Source organism: Pongo pygmaeus, chromosome 8 (genome assembly GCF_028885625.2).
Source record: "Pongo pygmaeus isolate AG05252 chromosome 8, NHGRI_mPonPyg2-v2.0_pri, whole genome shotgun sequence".
Lineage (NCBI taxonomy): Eukaryota > Metazoa > Chordata > Mammalia > Primates > Hominidae > Pongo > Pongo pygmaeus.
The window spans coordinates 56,070,401-56,083,068 of NC_072381.2; positions in this window are offsets into that span (position 1 = coordinate 56,070,401).

The window sequence follows — 12,668 nt, forward strand, 5'->3', positions numbered from 1 at the left end:
AGTTTACAGTTAATGAATACTTTTGCCATATTCCCCAGGCAATCCCTGTGCTGTCTTATATTTTAGTTCTTATTTTTTTGTATGCCATAGGCATCACTGTTCTAGACAGTGTTCATTTATATTCACCCATGCATTTCAATGCTCATTGCTTTTCACTCTTTCCTGTGCATAGGTCCTTCCATCTGGGATCACTTTCCTTCTGCCTGAAACAGCTCCTTGAGCATTTCCTTTAGTGGACGTCTGCTTCTAATTGAACTCTCAGAGTTTTTGTTTGCCTGAAAAATCTTTATTTCATCCTAATTCTTGAAAGACATTTTTTTCCTTAGTGAGGAGTTCTAGGATAGAAATGTTCTTTCAGCTCATTGAAGCTACCACTCTACTATCTTCCACCTTGTTATGTGTGTACTGTTGTTGAGAAGTCAGCTGTCAGTTTAAGAAATCTGTTTTTTCTTCTCTAGCTGCTTTTACAATTTTTCTCTGTATCTTTGGTTTTCTGCTGTTTCACTATGATGGATCCAGATGTGAATTTCCTATTGACCAGGAGTTCTAAAGTCACGTGGATGGATTTCAGCAGTTGGGGAGGGCTGGGAGGTAGGATCAGACAAGGAGATGCCTACAGCTTGTAGGAGATTGAGCTGGGATGCCACATCATTAAGCCTCAGTTGTGTGCTCTGTAAAAGAGGGTTGATGATATTTACTTTGCATCTCCGTCTTCATTCAGTAAGCATTGATTGAGAACCCACTAGGTGCTAGACCCTTTCCTGGGTAATGAGAACACAAGATGAGTCTCAGCTTTTGAGACTCTTCCAGCTAGAAGGGGAGGCAGGTGTGAGAACAGACATATATAATGGTGGGTGCTGCAGCCACAGGTGGCCCAAGGATGGGTCACTTCCACATGGGGTTGGGGGTGTTGGTAATAAAGGCTTCCTGGTTCATGGAGCTTCAACCTCATCTTAAAAGCCACATACATTTCTAGGGGACCATCCACAAAAGAAGGCATTCCTGGGAGAGGGAACAGCAAGGGCTGGGAGGTGGGAAACAGCATGGCTCATTAGTGTTACTGAATTGTTTTACACTTTGGGGTTGGGAGCCCTTTGGAGGGCTTCTGTTCTAGCCAGTAATCTTTTGGTTGCCAGTGACCATAACACATGGCAGAAACTCACACTGCAAAGGCAGAGAGGGCAGGGGAACAGCCACCACCTCTTGCCCATGCTTCTCTGTTTCCTTCTACCCATCAGGGATCATGTCTGCCCACCTAGCCTGACTTCACGTCTTACATACCCATCACCTAGAGGGCCGGATTCTGTTTATTCTAGTTAAAGCATTCTGGAGGAGGGTGCTGATTGGCTAGTTTGGAGTAGGTGGCCATCTTCAGACCAGTCAGACATAGTCAGGGCCTGGGTCTTCTACGACCTTGGTCATTCCTGCTACAGCCCTGTGTTGTTTTGATGGCACAGCTCTCAGGGCAGGGGGCATTGCCTGGGGCCAGTCCTGCAGAAATTCACTACAGCATAAGTGCTGTGGAACTTGACCATTGTTCTGCAGACAGAGGGCCTAGCAAAGGGTTTGTTTGATTTTATATTATTTTTATTTTTAATTGTGATAAAATACACATAATATAGCATTTACCATCTTAACCATTTTTAAGCGTACAATTCAGTGGCATTAGGTACATTCACATTGTTGTGTACCCCTCACCACCATCCATCTCCAGAACTTTTTCATCTTCCCAAACTGAAACTCTGTCCCCATTAAACAACTCCCCATTCTCATCTCCCCTCGGACCCTGGCAACCACCATTCTACTTTCTGTCTCTGTGAATTTGACTACTCTAGATACCTCCTATGAGTGAATCATACAGTATTTGTCTTTTCTTCTTTTTAGATGATGTCTCACTCTGTTACCTGGGTTGGAGTGCAGTGGTACGATCTTGGCTCACTGCAATCTCTGCCTTCAAGGCTCAAGCCATCCTCCTGTCTCAGCCTCCCAAGAAGCTGGGACCACAGGTGTGTGTAACCATGCTCAGCTAATTTTTTGTATTTTTTGTTGAGATGGGGTTTTACCATGTTTCCCAGGTTGGTCTCAAACTCCTGAGCTCAGACAATCCACTTGCTTTGGCCTCCCAAAGTGCTGGGATACAAGCATGAGCCACTGAGCCTGGCCAGTATTTGTCTTTTTGTGATGCGCTTATTTCATTTAGCATAATGTCCTCAAGGTTCATCTATGTTGGAACATGTGTCAAAATGTCCTTCCTTTTTAGGGATGAATAATATTCCATTGCATGGATGGACCACAGTTTATCCATCATTTGTTGATGAGCACCTGGGTTTCTTCCACCCTTTAGCTATTGTGAATAACATTGCTATAAATATGGGCGTACAAATATCTCTTTGAGGACCTGTTTTCAATTCTTTTGGATATATACCCATAGTGGAATTGCTGGATCATGTAAAAGAAAATAAAATTTCAGGATCCTCTAAATTTATTATACCAAGGGGGAAGGCTCATTCATGTAACTTGTTTGCAATTCTGCTTCTTAGATTATAGATTAAGGCTGGGCATGGTGGAGCACGCCTGTAATCCCAGCACTTTGAAAGGCCGAGGTGGGTGGATCACTTGAGTTCAGGAGTTCAAGACCAGCCTGGCCAACAGAGTGAAACCCCGTCTCTACTAAAAATACAAAAAGTAGCTGGGTGTGATGGCGGGTGCCTGTAATCCCAGCTACTTGGGAGGCTGAGACAAGAGAATTGCTTGAACCCAGGAGGCAGAGGTTGCAGTGAGCTGAGATCACACCACTGCACTCCAGTCTGGGTGACAAAGCGAGACTCTCTCTCAAAAAAAAAAAAAAAAAAAAAAAAAAGAGATTAACTCTCTTACTCATTGCTCTTGTTCTGTAAATGACGAGGGGAGACCAGAGACCATAACTCCCCCCTTCCAATCACTGATCTTTGTTATAAATTAACTGCCTTTTTTATTGTCCTGTACCTAACTTAGACCAGATAGCAGCCAAGACCCCATGACAGTTATATCTTCAGTGTGGAATGTTAAGTGTACCTTTCCCAGAAGAAAAAGACCATCTTGACCAATCAGATCGTTGTAACTATGTATTAAGCCTTACATAAAAAGATGTTAAATGTTCTGTTAAGCTTCCCTAAACTTTGTCTGTATGCACGATCCTAAACTTCTACACTTTGGATCTACACTGACTTCCATCCTTTGGAATCTTTGCTTCCTGGACCACTTGTCCTTGAACTTTGCACTTAATAAACTCTGTAAGTGAGATTCTGACCCTTTCGGTTAAGTTGAAAATCACATGGTAGTTCTATTTTCAGTTTTTTGAGAAATGGCCTACTGTTTTCCATAGCAGCTGCACTCCCTTACGTTCCCACGAACAGTTCACAAGGGTTCCAATTTCTCCACATCCTTGCTTGATGTATTGATTGATTGTGATTAGTGTGTAATGGATGTGAGGTGGTATCTCATTGTGGTTTTTATTGCATTTCCCTAATGACTAGTGATGTTGAGCATCTTTTCATGTGCTTATTGGTCATTTATATCTCATTTTTGGAGATATGTCTATTCATGTCCTTTGCCTGATTTTTTAATCAGGTTGGTTTTGTTGTTGAGTTGTAGTAAAGAGCTTTAAGTAGGACTGTCACAATTTGACTTACGGTTTTGACAGAGCTGAGCCTGAAACTTTGGCAGGAATCATGGTAAAGGGGAAGTGGCAAGAACTTGGGGCTGCCAGGACAGACACTGCACACAGTGGGCTCTTCACAAAAGCTGAGCTCATCCAGGCCCTCTTCCTGCTCCGGATCTTGGATGGCCTGAGGAGGAGGACACTGGGGTCACCTCTTTGGATCCTGGCCTTTTAAGGCTCTCAGGGAAGGCTCGGGCAGTCTCCAACAGACCCCTGGGAAATCCAGGGTCCCAGTCCCTCCATGTGTGGTCCAGACGGAGAATGGTTAATGATCCACGCTATAGGACCCCTGCCTGCTATTTGCAGCAGGGGCTGACCATGGGGGTTGGGCTCTAGAAATCCGCAGGAATTTACACAGCGGTGCTGGGCTGTGTAAAGTGGATCCCCCACTGGCTTTTCTGACTGGCAGATAGTTCAAAGACGTGGGCTGGGGAGCCAGAATGCCTGGGTCCAAATCCTATTTTGCCACATACCAGCTGGGCATGTTACATAACTCTCTTGTGCCTCCATTTACTGCTCTGTAAAATGGGAATAATAAGAGAGCCTCCCTTGTGAAGGATTGGGTGAGGATTACATGAGTTAATATATGCAAAGCGTTAAAATAGTGCCTGTCTCGTAGTAAAAGCTATGTAAATGTGGCCTATTGCTGTTATTTTCACTGAGACCAGACCCTGTTAGGCTTCTCACCGCCCAGCAGCCTGCAGGCCTTCCGGACCACGTAGAGGTGCGGTTGTCCTCGGGACAGGTCCTCCCTCCTGGGGCGGCTCGCGCGGCAGCGCCTGGGGCCCGTTCCCGCGGTTGCCGGCAGGGGGCAGCATTGCACTGCGGCTGCTCCCGGGCGGTGCCGGCGGTTGGGCTTGGGAACCGCGCCTCGCGGGGGCCTGCGCCCTCTCTGCGTCCCTCGCGCCGTCACCTGCGGCTTCGGCGGACCAGCCCGTGCAGCCATCTGCCCAGTAGGGCGGGCACGGAGGCCGGAGACCTCTGTCTCTGTTCAGCCCGGTGTCTCTTGGGGCAGGGCGCCCCACCGCCTCTTCCATGAGGCTCTCCAGCCCTCAAGCCCCTGGCGCGCGTGGCTCTTTCTCGGCCCCTCATGGGGCCTGGAGGCCCTTGACCATCCTTGGTCCGTGCACAATCCCCCCATCTGTGAAATGTGGGCAATTGCGCAGTGGTTCAGGGCGCGGCCCAGGTCAGGCACAGAGTGAGGATCGGGAGATGTTTGGACAACCCCCACCTCGGCCTTCATTAGGTCGCGGACTGGCTGGGCCTGAGCGGGGCATGCGGGAGCGCGTGGCCTCTGGGGAGGGAGTGTGGCGGAGAGGATGTGCGGGCCGTGTGGTCCTGATCTGGGCTTGAGCCCACCCCATGCTTGAACCTGCTCTGGGCCTTTGCTTGTGCTCAGCCTGCTTCCTGGATGGCTCCTCCTTCCTCCTTATTCAACCCCCTCGGGCATCTCAGAGTCCGTAACAGCCTTCCAGGTCTCAGGGCCTGGCATTAGCTTCCCTTCCCTGCCAGTCCCCAAAAACGTCCGGTCCTCGCCTGGGCCTACCCAAGGTCTCCCCTCACCCCCCACCACCAGGCTCTGGGTCCACATTAGGACTTGTGTCTGTCCTGCCCACCGTGACCCTTGGCAGGGGATCACGGAGATGGCCCGGCCTCCTGTGAAGGAAGGTCAGCTCCATGATTCCAGATGATTCCAGTCTGGAAATCTCGTGGACTCCAGAAGTCTAGCCTTTGGCTACTCTCCCCCACATTTCCTGGAGAGGCTTGACCACTGGCCCATAGGCCAAGGGGACCCTCCCTTCTGTGGTCACAGACCTTCAACAGATGATGGTAGATGCAGGCCGCTACCCTCAGGTGACCCCACAAAGAGCCACACAGTGGCGAAAGAACAGTGTTCCCAGTGAGTAGGAAATGCACCCTAAAATAGAGTGCAATTTTTCATTTATCAAGAATGAAACAAAGAATAACGCTTAGTGTTGCTGAAGGTGCAGAGAAGCAGACACTTTCATGAATCGCCCATGGAAACGTAGACTGGTTTTAAAAACAGCTTTGGAAGGCAATTTTGGCTTCCAAATTCTAAATTTTAGAATTCCAAATTCTAAATTTAATTTAGAGACTTAAATGATGCATAACCTTTGACCCAGCAATTCCACTGCTAGGTATTTATTCTACTAAGAAAATAATTGCATAAGAGCTGAAAATGCATGTATAAGTATTTTTTACCGAAGCACTGTTTATAATGGTAAAAATTGGGGAGAATGTTCAATAGCAAACGAATGATTAAATAATGTATGATAGCTCCATGGAATAGAACTGTAATCAGCCATAAAAAAAATCACATTTTTGGAAGAGAATTTCATAGTAGAGAGAAATGCTCACATTAAAATGTTCATTCATTCACTAATTAATTGATTTAACATTTATTGAATATCTTTGAGACATGCCAGGTATTCTTTTAGGCACTGAGAATACGACTGTAAATAAGATAAATACTATCGCCCTCCTTATTGGGCTTTCCTTCTATAGGCAGAGACAGGCAAGAAAGAGGCGAAAAATAATTTCAGGTAGTAATACTTTTGTCTGTTTCTCTTTCAAAATTATACTTGAATAGAAAAAAGGATGGGAAGAAGAGCATCACAATGTCAACGGCAGTTATTTCTGGTTGGTGGTATCAGGTAGGATTTGTGTTAAGTTACGAATAACTGAGAAATTCACTGCAGAAGCTTATAAAGACCAGGGTCTGATTGGCTTCTGTGTCCTGGGCTGATAAAGCAGCCCCGCTCTGCCCTCCTGGAACGCAGGCTGTGCATGCCCTGCTTGGATTCTCAAGGTCATAGGACGGCAGGCTTTCCTCCGGGTCTCCTGTCTACCTTCCAGCAGGAAGAAGGGGGAAGGCAGAGGAACAAACTCTTTCTCCTCCGGAGGCTCTGCCTTTTATTTTATGTGAACAGAGCTTCAGCCAAGGTCTCATTGGTCAGAATGGGCCACTTGGGAAGAACATGGAGGCAGTGTCATGGGTTATTATCATTTTCTTCTTCACATTTTCTGGTATTTTCTAAATCAAACAAGACATTAAAACAAGCTTCTGTGTATAAGAAATAAAGGACTTTTTGTGTTTTAAGAAACAAGGTTGAGGTGGATTGCTATGTGGGAATGGAGGGCAGAGGGCAGGCAGTTGCAGCCGGGCTCAGACACAGCTGCTATGGGTGCTGCGGTCCTGGAGGTCTCTCGCACTAATTTCCATCCCCCTGGGTCCTGTAGGCGCTTGCAGGCTGGTGCAGTCCTCAGAGGACACGGTGGAGTGCAGGACCATGGCTGTCCCTGGGAGGGCCTTACCTGTCTGCTGGCTGCCTTGCTGGCTGCCCTAACTCTCTCTGTTTGCTGGTCTCCAGGAGGGCTATGTGGCTGCTGGGGTTAGCGTGGGCAGCCTGGGCTCAGGCTAGGCTGGCTGGACTCACTGGCTCTGGGGACTTTCTCCCAAAAGGAGCTGGGGTTTGTCCCGATGCGCAGGGCTGGTGGGCCATGTCAGGCTGATCTCAGTCTGCGTCCTGGCCTCTTCCTTGTGTTCATTTCCTGTGGCTGCTGTATGAAATTTCAGCTTCTGGTGGCTGCCCGCATTCCTTGGCAGGGGGCCGCACCCCTCCCATCCCTGCCTCTGTGATCACATGGTCTTCTCTGTGTCGTCCTTCTCTGAGTCGTTCTTAGATGGACATTCCTGATGGCATTTAGGGCCCACTTGGACAATCCAGGACCATCTCCTCATCTGCAGATGCTTGACTTAATCAAATCTGCAAATGCTTTCTCCAAATACGGTCACATCTACAAATTCTGGGGATTAGAATGTGAACATCTATTGGGGGCTATTTTTCACTAACTGTCCAGTGACTACTGCTCTGAGACTTGATCTCATCTGTAGAGCAGGGATAAAAGTCCCATTCTCACAAAGTCTTGAGTCAATGACCAACAGGCCATGAGCAGGCACTCGGCAGGCAACAGTGAATGTTCCTCAGTGGTTGAGCCCTGCCCCTCCCCTCTGACCGCTGAGGCTGCTTCTCCCTCCCTTTCCCTTGGTGGTTGATCTGTTCTGGTCTTGGAGACAGTGAGAGGACCTGGGTGGCAGGCCTGCCGACGGCCTCTGATCCGCAGGCCCTTTTTCCCCGTTTCCACCTCCTTCTCCTTCCACTGCCTGTCCCCACAGTGAGGCGTGTGTGCTGCCGTGGGGCACAGGCCTTGTGCTTGGCAAGGGTTAAGCATATGCAGGTTGCCCTCCTTCCCTGGGCGCCTCCCCTGGGGGCTTCTGCCTCCTCCCACTCCCTTTTCTGTTCTCTCATATCAAAGCTCCCACCAGGCTCAGTGGCTCAGGCCTGTGATCCCAGCACTTTGGGAGGCTGAGGCAGTCGGATCACTTGAGGTCAGCAGTTCGAGGCCAACCTGGTGAAACCCCTTTTCTACTAAAAATACAAAAATTAGCCAGGCGTGGTGACACGCACCTGCAATCCCAGCTACTTGGGAGGCTCAGGCAGAAGAATCACTTGAACATGGGAGGTGCAGGTTGCAGTGAGCTGAGATCATGCCACTGCACTCCAGCCTGGGCAACAGAGCAAGACTGTCTCAAAAAAAAAAAAAAAAAAGCCCAAAAACAAAAGACATCTCTGGGTCCCTCTCTATTTTCCAGACAGATCTCTGGCAAGCCAGGGACTTTGCCCAAGGTTGCCTAGCACATTGGCAGTGGATTCAGGGCCTTTGCCATGTCCCTACCTCATCTGAAGGAGTGCCAGGCAGCCCTTGCTCCAAGCCAAGTCTCCAGGAGCCTCCTGGGAGGTAGTACCTCCCCCATTTAGGTTTATAGGGTGTTAAATGCACTATGGTGCACCAGATAGGAAAAATCAATCACAATTTCACTTCATTGCCGGATGGAAGAGGAGATTTACAGGCCAGATAACCCGCTCTTGGAAATGGGTGTGTCCATACATAGGGTGCCCAGATCCATTAGTGGCTGCGTTTAGCTGGAGGGCTGGGTCTGGGGAAGGGGCTTTCTGTTGGATGAGCAAGGGCTTCAGGTGGATGCAGCTCCCCCATCCCTGATCCCTTGGGAGAGTCGGGGACTCGGCTCTGAAAGGCTGTGGGCTGGTGGGAGCCCCTGTGCTGCTCCCAACTTAGGATGGGATGAGGAGGGGTGTGGTCGGGTGGACCTGTCACATCCATTGAACAAAATGTCTGTGCAGCTCCTGGCCTGCTGTGCAGGCTGACATTTAGGTACCGCATCTTAAACAAGGAGCAGGGGGCGACTGGTGAGCAACAAGGCCCCACTCTATGTGTGGACACCTGCAGCCTCATTCCCGGGGAGGGCAGAGGACATATGACTGGCATAGACATTGTGTGTAGAACCAGGGTGGGACAGTCTCCCCTGAGTTCCCTGGTAGCCAAGGGGACAAAGGCCTCTCACTCCACTGTTTAAGTTCCGTTCTGCGGATTGGTGGCTCTCTTGCCCAGGATGTCCATTGAAGACACGATGGTTGACAGGTCTCTGGCTGCCATGATGCCACCCCAGGCCCACTCTGTAGAGATGTGTTTGGGATGGAGCATGTCTGGCTTTAGTATCTCCCACCAGGACCATTCTGTCAACTTCTACCCTGGTCCCTCTGCTGCCTCCTTCTTCCCACCTTGCTGCTCTCCCCACAGCCTTCCCTTACTTGCTTCCACCTCCATACCTTTCCTCTCGCTGTTCCCTTCACCTGCAACGTACACTCCCTTCCTTAACTCAGCTCAAGGTCTCAGCTAAACCTGTGTGGAGCCCTGGAACCCAAAGCAGGAGATGACAGGGGCAGGAGGAGCCCTGGGCAGTGGTGGGAGGGGCAGGAGCCTCTGTGGTGCTTCATGTTCTGGGACAGTTAGGCAGTGACTGTTGAGCATACAGGAGCCTGAGTTCAGCTCTGGGGTCAGACAGGCCAGGATTCAGGACCCTGCCACTTAGTCCTTCTAGTCACCTGCGGAATAAGGTGGTCCCCAAAGTGCAAAAACAGCAGAGTTGCAGATCCCAGGTTGGGGAGAGAGGAGAAGAGCCACCCCAGGCAGGCATTGGGGCTGGGAAGCAGGGAGCCCAGCAGGTCTCCTGGGAGGGCCTGGGCCAGCCTGTGGGCTCTGGGACAGGCTTTTCAGGGCTGTGGTTTTACATGTGTGAGCTGCAGCAGCAGAAGCCCATTCTCCACACACCAGTGGACTCAGAGCCCCCATGTGCAAGGCTGGCTATGGACGTGGAGTGGGGTCCTCAGAAGCCCCGAGCTTCCTCTGAAGAGCCTCTTAGATCCAGGCTTTGGGGCACACACTTGGAGAATCTCTGCTTTAGCAGGAGGTGAGACACAGGCTGCCCCCAGAGGCCTGGGACTGAGATGACAGTTACTGGGGGTCATTCCTGGGACCTGAGCCTTCCTTCTCCTTTGCTCTCCCTTGGCGTTTGGAGATGCCTTTGTGCACACTCCAGCTTGCCTTATCTGACCTTTGCAGGGTTCTAAGGAAGGGATGAACCTTGTTGGACTCCAGGGGGTCAAGGGGAATCCTGGATGTTAGCATGAGAGCCCCAGATGAGCCTGAGCTGCTGTTCAGTCCTGCCACCCATCCTGCCTGGAGAGCCTGGGTCCAGGAAAGAGACCTCTGGAGTTCCTCGCTTTTGCAAAGGAAGCAATTTTTCACACAGGTAACTTTTTGGACTAGTCGATTCTAAGCAGACTGAAGACCCAGTCCTGAGTCCCAGTTTCCTGACTGTATAATGGGGGTAAAGAGGTCCTTGCCCTGGAAAGATGAGGCATTCCTATCTAGGGTGGACACACAGTGTGTGATTTCCTTTCTCCTCATTGGCCCATGGGGCACAGCTCTGGCCCGCATAAGCCCTCCCTCACCTGGGCTGCCCACCATGGGTGTCTGCACCGTGCCATGGGAAGGGTGCAAAGGAGCACAACAGTGGGTCTTGCCCTGGTGGCTGAGGCAAGCTGGTGCTGGAATTTTCCCTCTCCCTAACCTCGGGAAAACCAAGGAATGAATCAATAGAAGTCTCGAATTAATAGAATGAGCAATGCAAAAGATTGCTGGCCTGGGAAATTTAAAGTAACAACCCACGAGGCTACCAAGAGTAAAAGTAAACTAAAAAATACAGTAATATAAAAGAAGATCACATAAAATAAATACAAGCTGAGAAAGAGTAAAAATAAGATGAAAGAGGTTGGCAAGAAAGGGTAGTAAGGAAGACAAAGTAGAGACAGAAAATTCACATTCAACTGAAGAGCCAACACAGCGCTGGAAGAACAGATGAAATAAGCAATAAACAAGAGTGTTTAAAAAAAAAAACCGAAAAACAAAGCTGGCGTGGTGGCTCATGCCTGTAATCTCAGCACTTTGGGAGGCTGAGGCAGGAGGATTGCTTGAGTCCAGGAGTTCAAGACAGCCTGGGAAACATGGTGAAACCCCATCTCTACAAAAAATGAAAAAAATTAGCTGGGCATGGTAACGTGTGCCTGTGGTCTCAGCTACTCAGGAGGCTGAGGTGGGAGGATTGCCTGAGCCCAGGAGGTCTAGGCTACAGTGAGACATGATCACATCAGTGTCCTCCGGCTTGGGTGACAGAACAAGACCCTGTCTCCAAGAAGAAACTGAAAACAGGAAAAACCCAATGGGTTAAGAGAGGAAGGCAGCAGTGAGATTTTCTGAGCTTGGATCTTGGCAGAAAGTGGGTTCCCTGGAGCCTGTAGTGACGGATGAGGCTGGCAGCAAGACTCCTTCCCAGATGCCTAGACTCTTTCCTGGGGGCTTGACATTAAGACCTGGGTTGGCCTCCACCCTGTGTACATGGGACAGCTGGGTTCCATGCCAAAGCCTGCAGAGAATTCCCCAGGCTTGGACTTGATCTTTCTTTGCCAGCAGGGCCTGGGCCGAATCATCTTCCATATCACTGGTGGGCTCTGTGCTGAGGAGGGAATGAGGAAGATAGAGTTTTTGGGCCCTCCCTGGAGACGCATGATTCAGGAGGGGCACTTCTGCAGGGGTTGAGCACTGGTGGTTCCGCATCAGGCAGGCAGCTCCTCAGGATTGTGCCCGGGAGGCAGGTCACTTGGAGGGCCAGGACTCCAGCTGGCCTTTCCTTAGTCCAGCTCTCGGATGGGGTGAGAAAGAAGGCAATGGAGAAAGGAAAGGTCTGCATTTCTAGAATGACAAAGCTTTAAGTCACAATGATTGTAGCTTCAAAGTAGACCACTGAGGCCTCTCTCTGCCTTGACATTTCACCTGCAGCTTCTGTGGCCAACTACTAGCATCCAGTGTTGTTTCAGTTGAGATTCCTGATGAGCCCAGTTTTATCTTTTTGCACCCTCCTTCAATTTCCTTGTGTGTAAAATGGGATGACCATCTCCTCGGTAAGATGTCAGGTGGTGAGCACAGTGCCTGCATGTGGTAAGTGCTAAAGAAAAGTAATTAGAATCAGTAAAACTGAAGAACTCTTTAGAAAAAGCAGTCAGCTGTGCTGGCTGAGCTTGTGTAAAAGAAAGATTTACTGACTCAGTTTTAATTTCTGTGAATACACCTTTGTGTAGTGAGGAGCAAACCAAAAGGACTGAGCCTTGGGCCTGCCAGCAACTCACCTGATGCCTCTCTCTGGGCCTCAGTTTTTCTCTCTCTGAAGTGGATGTGTGTCATATGACCCAGAGATTTCTAATCTATCTTCTCTAGCTAGATTCTTGCATTAGGGGTGAAATTGTTCATTGGGTAGAGTTGCTTCCCCTGGTTTTGGAGAGGTGGCATTTGCAGCCCCAGAGGCTATCAGGGATAAGGGTGTTGGGCCAAGAATAGCTGGGCCAGGAGCAATAAACTGTTAAAGGGCTTGATGAGTCTGAGCAACTGACCAATAACATCCAATGCCGCTGGAACCTGGCAACTCCAACTTTAGGTGGCAGAGGATTAAACACATTTTGCCTCAAGGTGA